General features: G+C 50.8%; 1 protein-coding gene across 2 annotated transcripts in view; it reads left to right on the top strand.

Annotated features, from left to right (window-relative positions):
- The first annotated feature begins 1,996 nt into the window (after positions 1–1,996).
- Positions 1,997–17,068, top strand: part of VIL1 (villin 1) — a 189,825-nt gene continuing 174,753 nt past the window's right edge. Inside the window, exon 1 of one of the 2 annotated variants that reach the window (XM_085650036.1) lies at positions 1,997–2,237. The gene's annotated coding sequence lies outside the window, so the exon portion shown is untranslated. The remainder of the gene's footprint in view (positions 2,238–17,068) is intronic. The other variant, XM_085650035.1, reaches the window with a different exon arrangement.

The raw sequence follows: 17,068 nt of genomic DNA on the forward strand, positions 1-17,068 counted from the left end.
AAACCATAAGCTAATGAGAACAACTCGACTAAGTAAAACAAGGTAAACCATAAGCTAATGAGAACAACTCGACTAAGTAAAACAAGGTAAACCATAAGCTAATGAGAACAACTCGACTGGGTAAAAACAAATTAAGCCGTAAGCTAAAAAGACCAGCTCTATTAGATACAAAATGGGTTTGCTGTTCATCTCAACTGGCTTCAGTAAGATAAAGTGTCCTCTAATGAGAATAAGGTAAACTGTCCACTAGTGAGACGGGCTCCACTGGATGCAGTATGACAAGCTATCCGGTAATGAGGCTGGCTTCCCGACATACAATATGGTAAAGCATATGGAGCTCTCAGCACAATTAGTAACACTAACGTTCATCCTCCAAGGAGAACAGCTCAGCTGGATACAATCAGGTCAACAATAATCTGATAGGATCAGCTGTCCTGCATGCAGTGGGGTAAACGAGTGTTTCCCAAACTGTGGGAGGTACCTTGGGAAAGTCCGGGCAATAAATAAAGTTGGCTTTCAATTCTGTGTTTATCTTGTCACATTTGCCTGCTTCAAAGACAGAGGTCAAAAGTCAGGGTATAACTTCTGCTTCTTCTTTTAACATGGGATTGGTGTTTACTTTTTTTCTCTGACTGCAAAGTGAGAGGGGTTTTTAGAGGGAATTATGAGTCAATCTTGCCGGAGTACAGAGAGTCTGAAAGGAAATGCTGTAGAGTCATTTTTTTCAACACAATTTTTTTTTAACATATGTAAATGAACTGAATGCATTTAGCAGCTAGGACAGCATAAAAGAAGCACATTTTTTTGTAATTCTTAAGTGTGCTGGAAATAGATTTTAATATGATAAAAAGAAATCAAGATACTTTACTTGGTGATGAACAAATGATCAATACTCACAGAAACCGGATTTGCATACATTATCCTTTGTCTGATTTATAGTTTTATCAGTAATATTGGATGTCTGTGCAAAATGAGTGGCCACTTCAATGCAAAATGTGCTGTCTGTAAATGGCAATGCGCCACCGCACGATGCTTCGGTAAATCACCCTTCGTCATGTCCATTCAAGGTAGGAGGGTCACCAAAGTTTGTCAATCTAAAAAGTGGGTCTTGGTTCTAAAATGTTTTAGAACCACTGAGGCCAAACATATTATAAAATGTATTTAAATACATGAACTCTGACGAGACTAGCTGTGGATACAAGAAGTAAACTTTATGTCTAATGAGACTGGTTCCTTTAGATTCTACAAGGTAAACCCCCTCTACTAAGACCTCCTCCACTGGGTAATATTAGGCAAAGTCTATCAAGGTCACGTAAATTGAGGAAATGACACTTAATGTAATAAGAAGAGTCGCTACGCTCATCGGTGTCCCCGCTTCAACATGTAGCTCACAATAAAGGATGTTTAGCTACTCAACAAGTAGCACATGTAAGCGGCCTTAGAAGGTGGTGGAGTAGAGATGTTAGCTAGAGTAGGCATGTCCATGAGCTATTGGGGAGGTGGCGCAGGCTGCAGTGTCGCTCGTAGGGTTAGACGTGGTTGTTTGTGGGTGGAGGGTCATAGTCCAGGCGTTATGGATGGTTGTTTTCTGGATCCCATTTTGTAGGCACCCCTTGTACTCTCAAAGACAACCAGAGGTGGACACCCAAGTCCCATCTCTTTCTCTTGGCCATTGGGACCTACCACGACCCTCCTCTGTCACAGCAGGTTTGAGGAGGGAGAGTGGGGCTGGTGAGGTGGCTGTACATCCCATCCTGGTGCCCTTTACCACACCCTTTAGAGATCCCTCTGAAAGGTGACTTATTTTTAAGGGCATTTAACAAGTTAGCACCTTCTTCCCCATAAAATGACGATGGATTTGGAGTAGGCGCATGTTGAAGTATCTCTGTTCAAGCGCAGCTGATTTAATGTACAAGACAGATTACACTTACCAGCAGCCTGAGCAGCGTAGAGCCAAGGCAAAAAATAATAATTAACGTAATGAGGACAATTAAGCAGAGGTGGAAGTTCTCGTGGGACTGCAGGAGATCCTTGGCTGAGCCTACCTCCTGCACTCAGAGGAGACGGTGCCCTTATATGGTGAAGTAAGATAGCGCAGAGGAGGGGACAAAGGTCACCTGTTGCTGGCAGGAAAGGCTCTCCGCACAGGTATGAGCTGACTCCGGCTTCCTACCTGTGGACGGACGACGCGGGGTCGCTTCCCCTCCCTGCCCTGGACTCACAAACGGAACCTGCAGGTAGGTGTCTCCGGAGCCTTGTCGCTGTGCTTGTGAGTTGTGTGTTGATTTCATCAGGTACCCTGGGCCAGGTGTGCGAGCCTGTCCCCAGGTGTCACTAAGGTAACACTGGGGCCCCTGGTCCACGGAATGATGTCTTTCTCCAAGGGGTGGTGCGAGCTCTCGGAGAAGAGAGTGGAAGATTCCTTCCCTCGCCCGCAGTGGCCTGGATCTGGAGGGTGGCACACCTGTGCCTGTGTTACCTGGGTAATACCTACTGCTCAGCTGGTGCTCACAGGTGCACGTTAAGGTTGTGTTGCATGAATGGAGTATTCCTCTACTTTGGGTATAAAGCACACTGTGACAGCGGTGACTGGGCGGGTGTTTGTGTACCACAGCTGTTGTCAGCTCAATGCTGGTTGAGAGAGAAGCCCACGTTAGCTGCGGCGCCTTCTCTCTCACCTGTCCCAGTGTTACCTGCACTGCCAGGTCCTTCACACTTGTAACTGTGTTAACAACACAGCCCCCTCTCTCACCTGTCTGAGTGCTACCTGCACACCCAGGCCCTTCACACTTATAACTGTGTTAACTGCACAGCCCCCTCTCTCACCTGTCCCAGTGCTACCTGCACACCCAGGCCCTTCACACTTGTAGCTGTGTTAACTGCACAGCCCCCTCTCCCACCTGTCCCAGTGCTACCTGCACTGCCAGGCCCTTCACACTTGTAACTGTGTTAACTGCACAGCCCCCTCTCTCACCTGTCCGAGTGCTACCTGCACACTCAGGACTTTCACACTTGTAACTGTGTTAACTGCACAGCCCCCTCGCTCACCTGTCCCAGTGCTACCTGCACTGCCAGGCCCTTCACACTTGTAACTGTGTTAACAACACAGCCCCCTCTCTCACCTGTCCGAGTGCTTCCTGCACACCCAGGCCCTTCACACTTGTAACTGTGTTAACTGCGCAGCCCCCTCTCTCACCTGTCCCAGTGCTACCTGCACACCCAGGCCCTTCACACTTGTAACTGTGTTAACTGCACAGCCCCCTCTCTCACCCCTCCGAGTGCTACCTGCACACCCAGGCCCTTCACACTTGTAGCTGTGTTAACTGCACAGCCCCCTCTCTCACCTATCCCAGTGCTACCTGCACACTCAGGCCCTTCACACTTGTAACTGTGTTAACAACACAGCCCCCTCTCTCACCTATCCCAGTGCTACCTGCACGCTCAGGACTTTCACACTTGTAACTGTGTCAACTGCACAGCACAGCCCCTCGCTCACCTGTCCCAGTGCTACCTGCACACTCAGGCCCTTCACACTTGTAACTGTGTTAACTGCACAGCCCCCTCTCCCACCTGTCCGAGTGCTACCTGCACACCCAGGCCCTTCACACTTGTGACTGTGTTAACTGCACAGCCCCCTCTCTCACCTGTCTGAGTGCTACCTGCACCCCAGGCCCTTCACACTTGTAACTGTGTTAACAATACAGCCCCCTCTCTCACCTGTCCCAGTGCTACCTGCACACCCAGGCCCTTCACACTTGTAACTGTGTTAACTGCACAGCCCCCTCTCCCACCTGTCCCAGTGCTACCTGCACACTCAAGACTTTCACACTTGCAGCTGTGTTAACTGCACAGCTCCCTCTCTCACCTGTCCGAGTGATACATGCACACTCAAGACTTTCACACTTGTAAAAGTGTTAACTGCACAGCCCCCTCGCTCACCTGTCCGAGTGCTACCTGCACACACAGGACTTTCACACTTGTAACTGTGTTAACTGCAGAGCCCCCTCTCTCACCTGTCCCAGTGCTACCTGCACACACAGGCCCTCCACACTTGTAACTGTGTTAACTGCACAGCCCCCTCTCTCACCTGTCCCAGTGCTACCTGCACACCCAGGCCCTTCACACTTGTAACTGTGTTAACTGCACAGCCCCCTCTCTCACCTGTTCGAGTGCTACCTGCATGCTCAGGACTTTCACACTTGTTGCGGTGTTAACTGCACAGCCCCCTCTCTCACCTGTCCCAGTGCTACCTGCACACACAGGACTTTCACACTTGTAACTGTGTTAACTGCGCAGCCCCCTCTCTCACCTGTCCCAGTGCTCCCTGCACTGCCAGGCCCTTCACACTTGTAACTGTGTTAACTGCACAGCCCCCTCTCTCACCTGTCCCAGTGCTACCTGCACACCCAGGCCCTTCACACTTGTCACTGTGTTAACTGCACAGCCCCCTCTCTCACCTGTCTGAGTGCTACCTGCACCCCAGGCCCTTCACACTTGTAACTGTGTTAACAATACAGCCCCCTCTCTCACCTGTCTGAGTGCTACCTGCACACCCAGACCCTTCACACTTGTAACTGTGTTAACTGCACAGGCCCCTCTCTCACCTGTCCCAGTGCTACCTGCACTGCCAGGCCCTTCACACTTGTAACTGTGTTAACTGCAGAGCCCCCTCTCTCACCTGTCCCAGTGCTACCTGCACACCCAGGCCCTTCACATTTGTCACTGTGTTAACTGCACAGCCCCCTCTCCCGCCTGTCCCAGTGCTACCTGCACACTCAAGACTTTCACACTTGCAGCTGTGTTAACTGCACAGCTCCCTCTCTCACCTGTCCCAGTGCTACCTGCACTGCCAGGCCCTTCACAATTGTAACTGTGTTAACTGCACAGCCCCCTCTCTCACCTGTCCCAGTGCTACCTGCACACCCAGGCCTTTCACGCTTGTAAAAGTGTTAACTGCACAGCTCCCTCTCTCACCTGTCCATGTTACCTGCACTGTACGTCCGTCACACCTCTCCTACACAGACACCTCTCTCTCATCTGTCTGTTACCTGCACTGTCCCCCTTGCGCATCTGTCCTGCACAGACACCGCTCTCTCATCTGTCCATGTTAGCTGCACTGTCCCACTGCCACACCTGTCCTGCACAGACACCTGTCTCTCGCCTGTCCCTGTTACCTGCCCCGTCCTCTTCCACACCTGCCCTGTCCCTCTTCCACACCTGTCCTGCTCAGACACATGTCTGTCGCCTGTCCGTGTTTCCTGCCCTGTCCTCTTCCACACCTGTCATACACAGACACCTCTCACACGTCCATGTTACCTGCCCTGTCCCTCTTCCACACCTGTCCTGCTCAGACACCTGTCTCTCGCCTGTCTGTGTTTCCTGCCCCGTCCTCTTCCGCACCTGTCATACACAGACACCTCTCACACGTCCATGTTACCTGCCCTGTCCCTCTTCCACACCTGTCATACACAGACACCTCTCACACGTCCATGTTACCTGCCCTGTCCCTCTTCCACACCTGTCCTGCACAGACATCTGTCTCTCGCCTGTCCATGTTACCTGTCCCGTCCTCTTCCACACCTGTCCTGCACAGACACCTGTCTCTCGCCTGTCCATGTTACCTGCCCCGTACTCTTCCACACCTGCCCTGTCCCTCTTCCACACCTGTCCTGCTCAGACACATGTCTGTCGCCTGTCCGTGTTTCCTGCCCTGTCCTCTTCCACACCTGTCATACACAGACACCTCTCACACGTCCATGTTACCTGCCCTGTCCCTCTTCCACACCTGTCCTGCTCAGACACCTGTCTCTCGCCTGTCTGTGTTTCCTGCCCCGTCCTCTTCCGCACCTGTCATACACAGACACCTCTCACACGTCCATGTTACCTGCCCTGTCCCTCTTCCACACCTGTCATACACAGACACCTCTCACACGTCCATGTTACCTGCCCTGTCCCTCTTCCACACCTGTCCTGCTCAGACACCTGTCTCTCGCCTGTCTGTGTTACCTGACCCGTCCTCTTCCACACCTGCCCTGTCTCTCTTCCACACCTGTCCTGCACAGACACCTGTCTCTCACCTGTCTGTGTTTCCTGCCCCATCCTCTTCCACACCTGTCATACACAGACACCTCTCACACGTCCATGTTACCTGCCCTGTCCCTCTTCCACACCTGTCCTGCTCAGACACCTGTCTCTCGCCTGTCCGTGTTTCCTGCCCCGTCCTCTTCCACACCTGTCATACACAGACACCTCTCACACGCCCATGTTACCTGCCCTGTCCCTCTTCCACACCTGTCCTGCACAGACACCTGTCTCTCACCTGTCCGTGTTACCTGACCCGTCCTCTTCCACACCTGCCCTGTCTCTCTTCCACACCTGTCCTGCACAGACACCTGTCTCTCGGTTGTCCGTGTTACCTGACCCATCCTCTTCCACACCTGTCATGCACAGACACCGCTCATCCGGTCATGTTACCTGCCCTGTCCCTCTTCCACACCTGTCCTGCACAGACACCTGTCTCTCACCTGTCCGTGTTACCTGACCCGCCTCTTCGACACCTGTCATGCACAGACACTGCTCATCTGGTCATGTTACCTGCCCTGTCCCTCTTCCACACCTGTCCTGCACAGACACCTATCTCTCGCCTGTCCGTGTTACCTGCCCCGTCCTCTTCCACGCCTGCCCTGTCCCTCTTCCACACCTGTCCTGCTCAGACACCTGTCTCTCGCCTGTCCGTGTTACCTGACCCGCCTCTTCCACACCTGTCATGCACAGACACCGCTCATCCGGTCATGTTACCTGCCCCGTCCTCTTCCACACCTGCCCTGTCCCTCTTCCACACCTGTCCTGCTCAGACACCTGTCTCTCGGTTGTCCGTGTTACCTGACCCGCCTCTTCCACACCTGTCATGCACAGTCACCGCTCATCCGGTCATGTTACCTGCCCTGTCCGTCTTCCACAGCTGTCCTGTCCCTCTTCCACACCTGTCCTGCTCAGACACCTGTCTCTCGCCTGTCCGTGTTACCTGCCCCATCCTCTTCCACGCCTGCCCTATCCCTCTTCCACACCTGTCCTGCTCAGACACCTGTCTCTCGCCTGTCCGTGTTACCTGACCCGCCTCTTCCACACCTGTCATGCACAGACACCGCTCATCCGGTCATGTTACCTGCCCCGTCCTCTTCCACACCTGCCCTGTCCCTCTTCCACACCTGTCCTGCTCAGACACCTGTCTCTCGATTGTCCGTGTTACCTGACCCGCCTCTTCCACACCTGTCATGCACAATCACCGCTCATCCGGTCATGTTACCTGCCCTGTCCGTCTTCCACACCTGTCCTGTCCCTCTTCCACACCTGTCCTGCTCAGACACCTGTCTCTCGCCTGTCCGTGTTACCTGACCCGTCCTCTTCCACACCTGTCATGCACAGACACCGCTCATCCGGTCATGTTACCTGCCCTGTCCTCTTCCACACCTGTCCTGCACAGACACCTGTCTCTCGCCTGTCCGTGTTACCTGACCCGTCCTCTTCCACACCTGCCCTGCACAGACACCTGTCTCTCGCCTGTCCGTGTTACCTGCCCTGTCCCTCTTCCACACCTGTCTTGCACAGGCACCTCTCACACGTCCATGTTACCTGCCCTGTCCCTCTTCCACACCTGTCCTGTCACTCTTCCACACCTGTCCTGCTCAGACACCTGTCTCTCGGCCTGTCCGTGTTACCTGACCCGTCCTCTTCCACACCTGTCCTGCACAGACACCTGTCTCTCGCCTGTCCGTGTTACCTGACCCGTCCTCTTCCACACCTGTCCTGCACAGACATCCGTTACGTGGTTGCATTTATTCTTTAGCTGGAAACAAACACAGTTTTCTGTGTGACTTTATCTCTGAAGATGCGGAGATCTGAGCCTGTGGACCCGGGTGTGGCCGAGGAAGGCCGAGCTGCAAGGAATGTAAATGATTCCCTTCCTGGGGTCAAAGGTTAGGATGACAAGGGGGAAATGCTTATCACTCCAAGACATCAAAAAGCTACCAGCATGGCATAATAGCCGACAAAACCGAATAACATGAAAGCATAAGTGATTGGATTTAGGTATAATCTTTAACCGATCATTTATTGAGTGTGTAACCTTTGAAGGGGTGAATGACATCCTTCTGAAGGATTCGCCGCACACTGTGCTCCCGGAAGCAGTTCTGAGGAAGAATGCCCACGCCTGGAAGAGTGATTTCAGGGACACAAATATCTCCTGTAAAGAAAACAGTGAATATCTGCCCCATTAAACAAACCTCAGCCCAGAATCAAGCGGACACAGGAGAGATTCACATTTATTAATTAACCCCCACTTTGTGGGTATCGGCGATTCCAAGGAAGCAAACAGAAGCATGTTATAATGTTAGGGCAGTGTCACTCTAAAGGAGATCCTGTGAGACAGACAGACAGATATCTCTCAAAGTCGTTTGACAATCACAGACACGCTTTGCCCTGTCAATCTGAAGCTCCCTGAACACCCCTTTCACTGCGCTAAAGTAGAAGCATGCCTACTGCGACAGCTCTGAGGTATACAGGTAGAAGGACGACTGGCATAAGACTAGAAAAGTGAGCACTATATAGCGCTCAGAGGCTTAAACGACCAAAGTGCAACAAGAACAACCGTACTCGAAATAGGACTTTCACAGCCGCCAGAAGTAAAAGAATTGTATGGGGAGGTCATAGTGGGTGGATACGATGAAGACATGGGGAGGTACAAGTGAGGAGGTAAGAGTATGTGCAGGTAAATGTGTGGAGACACTGGTGTGGAGACGTCAAAGCAGCATTAAAGGCATGGCGAGGTAGGAGTGGGGAGGTAGAGGTATAGGGAGGTAACATGGTGGTTAGGTAAGGGATAGGAATGCAAAGCTAAGGGAGTACATGTATGCAGAGGTAAAGATGCGGGGAGGTGAAGATATTGGAAGGTAAGGGTGGAGAAGTTTAGATATGGAAAGGTAAAAGTGTGACAACAAAAGTACGTGGGGATGAGGGCTGGGGAGGGGAAATAGAGGAAGTTGAAGACCGAGGGGCAGATTTACAAGCCCTTTGCGCCACTTTTACGACACTTTTAACATGGAAAAGATGGCGCAAAAGTGGTGCAAGGGGCTCGTAAATCTGCCCCCGAGAGTTCACATTAAGGGGCAGATTTATGAGCCCCTTGCGCCACTTTTGCGTCACTTTTCCCATGTTAAAAGTGACGCAAAAGTGGCGCAAGGGGCTCATAAATCTGCCCCTAAGAGTCGAGCACGAGCTGCGTTCGGACCTGGATTCACAGCCGGTTTCAACTCTTTGGTGAAACCAAAAGCAGGTGTTATTCCCCATTTCGATCTGGAAACCGGGAAAGAAGTGATGTAATCGAGCAAGGTTATTGTTCTGCCATTCATTTAAACAAACATGATGTGTGGACTTTGGGAAACCTTCTGCAAATGTTTATAAAGCGTTTGTGTAGATTCCATTTGATACGTTTAAGACTTAATGGACGCTTTCAGAATATTTAAAAGCCCAGCGCGCGACTTAAAACATCAAAGACATTCATTTTAAAAACTTACCGGAAGGTGTGTCAGCATCACAGCGCCATCGCTTCACTTCTAAGCTCTTGATCAGATACAGAGGCCTTGTTTACTGTCTGGCTATACCCCAGACCGCACCTAATCGGGTGTTGGAGGGTTCCATGCCCGCAGGGTGTGAGTGGGGGTGGTCTCTTTATTGTGCTCTTGGACCCCCTTCTGTGCCCTTTATTGGATCAAAAATTGTAGCCCTGGTTCTGTGTTTGGAGAATCTCTCAATTTTTGTTTTTCAAAATCTGGCCAGCTTATCACACCTCATCTGGCCATCAGGGGGTGGAATGTGGCTGTGGGCCAGTACTGCTAAGAGCCACAAGAGGGCAGTGTGCTATATTCAAGGAGGCTTATTTAGTATTCCACCTCCAGTCCTGGAATATTTTGGGGAAAATTCTAAGGGGCATTTTATCAAGCACGGCATTAAAATTATCGCCGCTTTAGCGGCAGAAAACTGCCCCTAAAGCGGCGATAAAGTGCTTGATAATATGCCGCAGAGAATTCCAATAGAAGCCCATGTTGACACCAGGACATAAAGCAACGATCATTTTAACGCCGTTTCTTGATAATATGCCCCTAAATTTCCCAAGTACTTTTGGGAAGGTATGAAAAGTAGTAATCGTGAACTGCAGAAAGTGCCGCACTGAGGGCGCAACTCGGAGTAAAAACGCTAGGAATACCTACAAGCGCTTGCTCCTGCACCTGGGCGTCCCCACAGAAAACACACAAACCAGGCACCTGGATACTGGGTCTGGAAAACCTCCAATTTGCCACAATAAGATCTAGCAATACCGGGTCATGTTAACCCCAGACTTGCAGAAGTAAAGGGGCTCCCCTGAGCAATGGGGAATTACCAGGGAATCATGGATCCTGGGTCTGAATCTTTCAGTAACCTCTCATTCTCCCCTGCAGGTTATCTTAAACAGTTTAGCTGCAGAAGGCATGATAACTCTGTAGATGCAGCCCACATACTTCCCAAGGGGGGAGGCAAGCCTTGTAGTGGCCCAATCAGGGTTACGAGCTCCAGGGCCAGCTTTAGTATTGGTGGCGCCCGGTGCGACAATCTTTGTTGGCCCCCCTATGACATTCTTCTCCAAAGATCCTCTCACTTCCACTCTCCACCGGTGTCGCTTATCACTTCCTACACCCTCTCACACTTTCAGCGCTACTCACTGCAATGCAGGGTGTCAAAGCATCACATCACGCACACATAATATAATATAAAGAGAGAATGAATGGCACAGCTGTGGCAAAGCGATTCCCCCATCCTCATTATCTTTATATTAAGAAATGTAAAGAAGGTAATCTGGGAAAGCTCTCTACTCACAGTGGCATACACTAAACAGGATAATTACATGTGTACACACATTAAACTGTACTGAAAATCAATGGCCTACGCAAGAACGTACACCAGCACTCTCACCCAGAGGCATGCACTCACATATAAGTGTACAGTCATACACGGAGGCCTATTCTGACGCACTGGTGTGAGAAAGTGGCTCTGTATATACTGTCCCCAAATAGGTACAGGGTGTACAGAGCCCACAGTCTGCAGAGGTTTGGCAGAGGCTAAAGTTAGATATTACCTTACTCTCTAAAGTGGTAGCTTGGTCGAGCAGTAAGGCAGTATCAGAGGACAGTGTAAAGCATTTGTTGCACACACTCAGTCAGCAAATGGTCTCACACACTCAATAACTGAACTCTAGGCCAATGGTTTATATATAAAAAATATATGCTTGTTTTATTTTAGAACCAACAACAGGTATTAAAATATACTTTCTCAGAATGAGATGCTTTAGGTAATTACTTTTGCAATATGCAATCGGCTTTTGTAGATATTTACAAGTTGTTGCAATAGGCAACACAGTTTAAACACAATAATGCATTGAGTTCAATGGAAGTTTCAGGTTATTTGCAATAGATTACTTTCAGGATTACTTTTGTAATTCCAGGACTGGATCCTAGATTCAATCCTGGGACAGTTCTTAGAAACAAGTGATAAAAGTCGACTTAGTTACTACTAGGATTTTTAAGTAATATTTTGCTATTTTAAGAGTTGATAGAAGAAATTTCATAGCAAACACTCAATGATTCCCTAATGAAGAAAATTCAAGTTGCAGGTATAGTATGTTCTCGTTACTTTTGTAATCCAGTACTGGGTGCCTAGACTCAGTACTGGGACCTTTATCCAAAACAGGTAAGTAATGACGTTTTCACAATTTATACGATTTTTAAAGAATATTTAAAGTTTGCAGAAATCAACACTAAGAAGAAATTTCACAGAAAAGCAGTCAATGATTTTCTACGGGATAAAATTGGGTTACTGGTAAGTATGGTTGTGAATATTTTTCAGGGTCAGTGCTGGGCACCAAGATCCAGCACTGGGAGCTCACCTGATAGCAGGTGAGTATTTTCGTTTTCGTTACTCGGCTGATTTTTGGTGAATATTTTAAGTTTTGAAAACTCCACACTTAGAAGAAATTTCAGAAGAAACCAGTCAATGTTACCCTATGGAGAAAATTGAGTTATCAGCTTTAAGGTATGTACTCGACTGGCAAAGTTAAGGTCCTGGGCACAGACTCAGGGGTCTCCCAGAGTCAGGTAGGTACAGTAGTTACACCCTCAGCTGCACAGGGGCAGCCGGGTGCAGAGAGAGTTAGGCCCAATGTTATCCAATGGGAGGCAGGGGGGCCTTGGTTGGTGGCTGCTTACTAGCAGGCCACGCGGCTGTGGGAGCTGGGCTCCTGGTCACTTGCTCAGGGCAAATGGGTAAGTATATAGGTGCAAAGGTTACACTGCCAGGGCCACTCGGGCGGCTGGGTGCAAGGTGCTTTTGAGCCTTCGGGCGCTCAATTGATTTCAATGGGAAAGCTCAAGTTTAGAAAAAGACTGCAAGCTTGGGGACAAAGATTCTTCAGGTGCCACCACCCCTTCGAGAGGTAAATTGGGTAGTTGGAGGATAGGTAGGTACCCAGGAGTTGGGCACAGGGGGCCGCAGGGCGCCGGGGTGCCTTTTGGTGTCGGGAAATCTTACCCTTTGTTGATAGCGGTTGGGGGGGTACCTGGTTCTGAGGCTGCAGGCGTCGTCAGGAGCGTCGAGGGAAGTCCTTGGGTGCCGGACTCGGGGTCACAGTCGCCGGGGGGTCGTCCTCGTGGTCTTTGTTCACTCCGGCACAGGCCAGGCTTGGCGGGTGCAGAGTGTGCAGGGTTCGCGGTTCCGGGCTGATGCCAGGGATTAGATGCTGAGTTTGAGCAGAGCCTCTGCTCATGGGAGCCCCAGGTGCTTAGAGCCAGAAGGTAGCCAGGTCCTCCGGGGTTTGTGAGGGTGCTGGCCACAAGAGGTGCCGGGTTGTAGCAGGAGCAGGTTCGAGGGTCGACAGGCCGGTAGGGCTGGGGCCAAAGCAGTTGGTGTCTTCCTCTTCTGAGCAGCTGCAGGACAGGTCTTCTTTCTTCTTGCTCTTCTTTGTATTTCGGAATCTGGAATCTGGGGAAGGAAGATTCAGGGTACCCCTAAATGCTAGATTTAGGGGCGTTACAGGTAGGTAAAGGGCAGGGACCAATGGGTCCCTGTCCTGGGATGGGTACACCCCCTATTCTGCCACTCTCCTGTGGGAGGGGGTCAGTAGCCTAGTCCTGATTGGGTAGGGCCTCCCATCTTCAAGATGGCGAGCGCCCGGAGATGTGCTTCACCTCGTCTCCCCCACCTGAGGTGTGGGGTTGGCAGGCTGGCACATCCCCTGTCCTTATTTGGGGTTTCCGGCCAGGCTTCCCGCCAGAGAGGGGGTTGCAAGTGGCCTGGGGAAGCACACAGAGGCGGCATACCTTTGAAGCTTCCCCCTGTCCATCCTGGGGGAGGAGACCTAACACATCGCCCAGGATGTGCATTGTTGCAGGCCCAGGAGAGCAGGGGCTCTCCTACCCAGGGGTCCAGCAACATGTCTGCTGTGTGGCAGCCTAGGTAGCCTCTCAGACCAGACGTGGATTGTAGGTTAGGTTTCAGGGAGCATCTCTAAGATGCCCTCTGTGGTGCTTGGTACATTAAATCCCACACTGGCATCAGTGTGGGTTTAATGTGCTGAGAAGTTTGATACCAAACTTCTCAGTCTTCAGTGTTGCCATTATGGTGCTGTGGAGTTCATGTTTGAGGAGCTCTCAGCACCATGTACTCTTAAATGGCAGCACTGCACTTACAGTGCCCAGGAATGGACCTGGGCACAGGGCTCATGCTCCTGTGCCCACACCACTGGCATAGGGCACCCAGCTAGAGAGGTGGCTGTTGCATGCCAGGGCAGTGTAGGTGATGGGCATGGCACACAGGGATGTGTGCCATGTCGACTCTTTGTTTTGTCTTGTACCCAGACACTCAGCCACTAAGGGCAGTGTGTGTGTGTTAGGATACAGGGCCTCTAAGGGTGGCACAATGAGTGCTGCAGCCCTTAGAGGCGTTCCCTGGTCACAAGGCCCTTGGTACCTAGGGTACCATTTACCAGGGGCTGACATGTGGCCAGGGTTTGCCAATTTGGAGGTTTTTGTTTAGGGAAGGAACATAGGCCCAGGGCACCTGATTGGCAGGAGTCCAGGGCACACTCAGTCAAAGTACATTCAGCGATTCAGCTTAAAGTGGGGGCATACCATGCAAGAACGATGGCACTTTCTCACAACTGGTACAGTATTTAAGACAGCCAGGCAATTAGTATATACTTTACCATCAGCCGTAACCATGTATGTCAGCGTTCCTGACCTGGCATGACAGGAGAAATTTCGCTAAGCGACATTTCTCCTATCATCAAGCCCCACGCAATGAAGCATAGCGGCAAGAAAAGTAGCGATAACCCCTGTTATCGCTACTTTCCTTACTCCTGCTTCAGGACTGACTAAGCCATGATATCCTATGGAAGGTGGATATCATGGCTAAGTATGTGAAGCCCTATCATCAAGCTAACACCAAACTTCGTGAGATTATCGCTGGGTTACCAGCGATGATCTCACGTTTGGCAGTTAGCGCTAGGATTTTTATCACTTTTGAGATAAGCGTTGCTAATAGCATGCTACTCAGGAATAAAAATCCACGTTAGCCGGCGATAATTATCCTAGCGCTAAGTGAGCTTAGCGATAATTATCGCCGGTTGTTGCTGATATGCCCCCAAGACACTTATTGCAGTACATAATTCACATAAGGTTCAGCATGCTAACATTAAACAATTTGTATCCTATTGGGTGCCATCTGTACTCCCGTGAGTGCCGGTGTCCGTCTTCGATTACCAGAACTGCCGTCTGCCGACGTCATGGAAACTGAAGACAGACAACGGCACTCATTTCAGAAACAGTGCAAATGGCACCCCCGCAAACTTGGCACCTGGTGCGGTGGCACCGGTCGCACCGCCCAAAATCCGCCACTGACGAGCTCTCATATCGAGACCCTTAACATGTGGCGACCCGGCTTCAGTGATCTCAAGACTGGATGATGGAAATGGGCTTCTGAGGTTTCCATTCTGCTGCCCATCTGGTTACTGGAAAAAGAACAATTGATGGACAGAATGCTGCACAATGTCAAACATTCACCCCGATACAGAGATCCGGGCCTAAATCCATAGTTTCTTTGCTACCCATGCCATTCCAGTTCAGACTCAGCCATATGCAAATCAGTGTTGAACCTGTTCCCCATTGGGAACAGTCCAGTCGGAACTGCCAGGCCAGGTCCTCTCCGGACGGGAAACAAGCCTCCTGGGACCGGTTTCTGGGCATCACCCCTCATCAGCCAGGCTAGCTTTACTCCAGTGGCATGGAGAGCATGGGACCCACGTCTGGACATACCCGTCCCACTCGGGGTGACAAATGCAAAAAGAACAATTGATGGACATAATGCTGCGCAATGTCAAACATTCACCCCGATACAGAGATCCGGGCCTAAATCCATAGGGGCAGATTTATGTTGCACTTGCGCCACTTTTGCGCCGCCGTTGCGTCACTTTTGTGACGCAGCAGCGGCGCAAATCCTGCGCCATGGTGCGGGGTATTTACAACGTGACGCATCTGGGAGATGCGTCACGTTGTAAAGCCCTGCGCCACATGTAGGCGTTCCAGGGCAGGTGGGGGCGTTCCGGCGCAGGAACGCCTCCTAAAAGTGGCTGAGTGAAATCTACAAGATTTCACTCAGTCACTTTTAGGCCCATGCTGCGTCAAAACCCTGCGCCTGCTTGAAGCAGGCGTAAGGATTGACGCAGCATTGTACAGATAGGGCCCCCCAGAACATTGCTGGAGCTGCGTCGCGCTTGCGACGCAACTCCAGCAATGCGCCACTTTTACGGCACAGATGCGTCACGCATCTGTGCCGTTTTTGCCCCATGGTGCGCCGCATTATAAATGCGGCGCATCCATGGTGGCGCAGCTGTGGCGCATAATAATTGGCGCATCCCTGCTGATATGCAGGGATGCGCCAGTTAACATAAATCTGCCCCATAGTTTTTTTGCTTCCCATGCCATTCCAGTTCAGACTCAGCCAGATGCAAATCAGTGTTGAACCTGTTCCCCATGGGAACAGTCCAGTCGGAATTGCCAGGCCAGGTCCTCTCCGGACAGGAAACAAGCATCCTGGGACCGGTTTCGGGGCATCACCCCTCATTAGCCAGGCTAGCTTTACTCCAGTGGCATGGAGAGCATGGGGCCCCCATCTGGGCATACCCGTCCCACTAGCGGTGACAAATGCAAAAAGAACAATTGATGGACAGAATGCTGCGCAATGTCAAACATTCACCCCAGTACAGAGACCTGGGCCTATAGCCATCGTTTTTTTGCTCACCATGCCATGCCATTCCAGTTCGGACCCAACCTTATGCAAATCAGTCTTGAACCCGTTCCCCGTGGGAACAGTCCAGTCGGAACTGCCAGGCCAGGTCCTCCGTGGACTGGAAACAAGCATCCTGGGACCAGTTTCAGGGCATCACCCCTTATAAGCCAGGCTTGCTTGACTCCAGTGGCATGGCGAGCACGGTTCAGGCTTAATTAACTCCTCGATGTTGATTAACAATGCTGTTTCTGTTTGAATCCTAACTGAAAATTGCTGATGAGGCCTTTTCATTTCATTGCGAGGACAGGGGAAAACAGTTTCCAATGCAGAAGAAAGACAAGGTGGGGTTGGGATGAACCTTTAGCCGGTACAATTTTCGGGATACGCTGAAGTTTTCTTGAGGTGAGGCATGATGGCCGCATGCACAAGAATTGACAGACAAGTCTGGTGCAGTGGGAGGTATGAATTACCCGGTGATGAGTGGCAGCAGCACGGGAGTCCCCCTGGAGGGCACTTTAGAGTTACAGAAGTCCCAGGATGGGAAGAAATGTTTCAAGGACATCAATATTTTCCAAATTTCATCTCCAGTGGCTGATGTGACTTAGGAGAGAGTGCGCCAAGGAGGTGCTGGTGGAGGGTATTCTCAAACCACTGGGTAGAGGTGTGATCCTGAACCCACTAGGCAGAGCGGTGATGCTGT

Source organism: Triturus cristatus, chromosome 3_2 (assembly GCF_964204655.1).
Source record: "Triturus cristatus chromosome 3_2, aTriCri1.1, whole genome shotgun sequence".
NCBI classification, from domain to species: domain Eukaryota; kingdom Metazoa; phylum Chordata; class Amphibia; order Caudata; family Salamandridae; genus Triturus; species Triturus cristatus.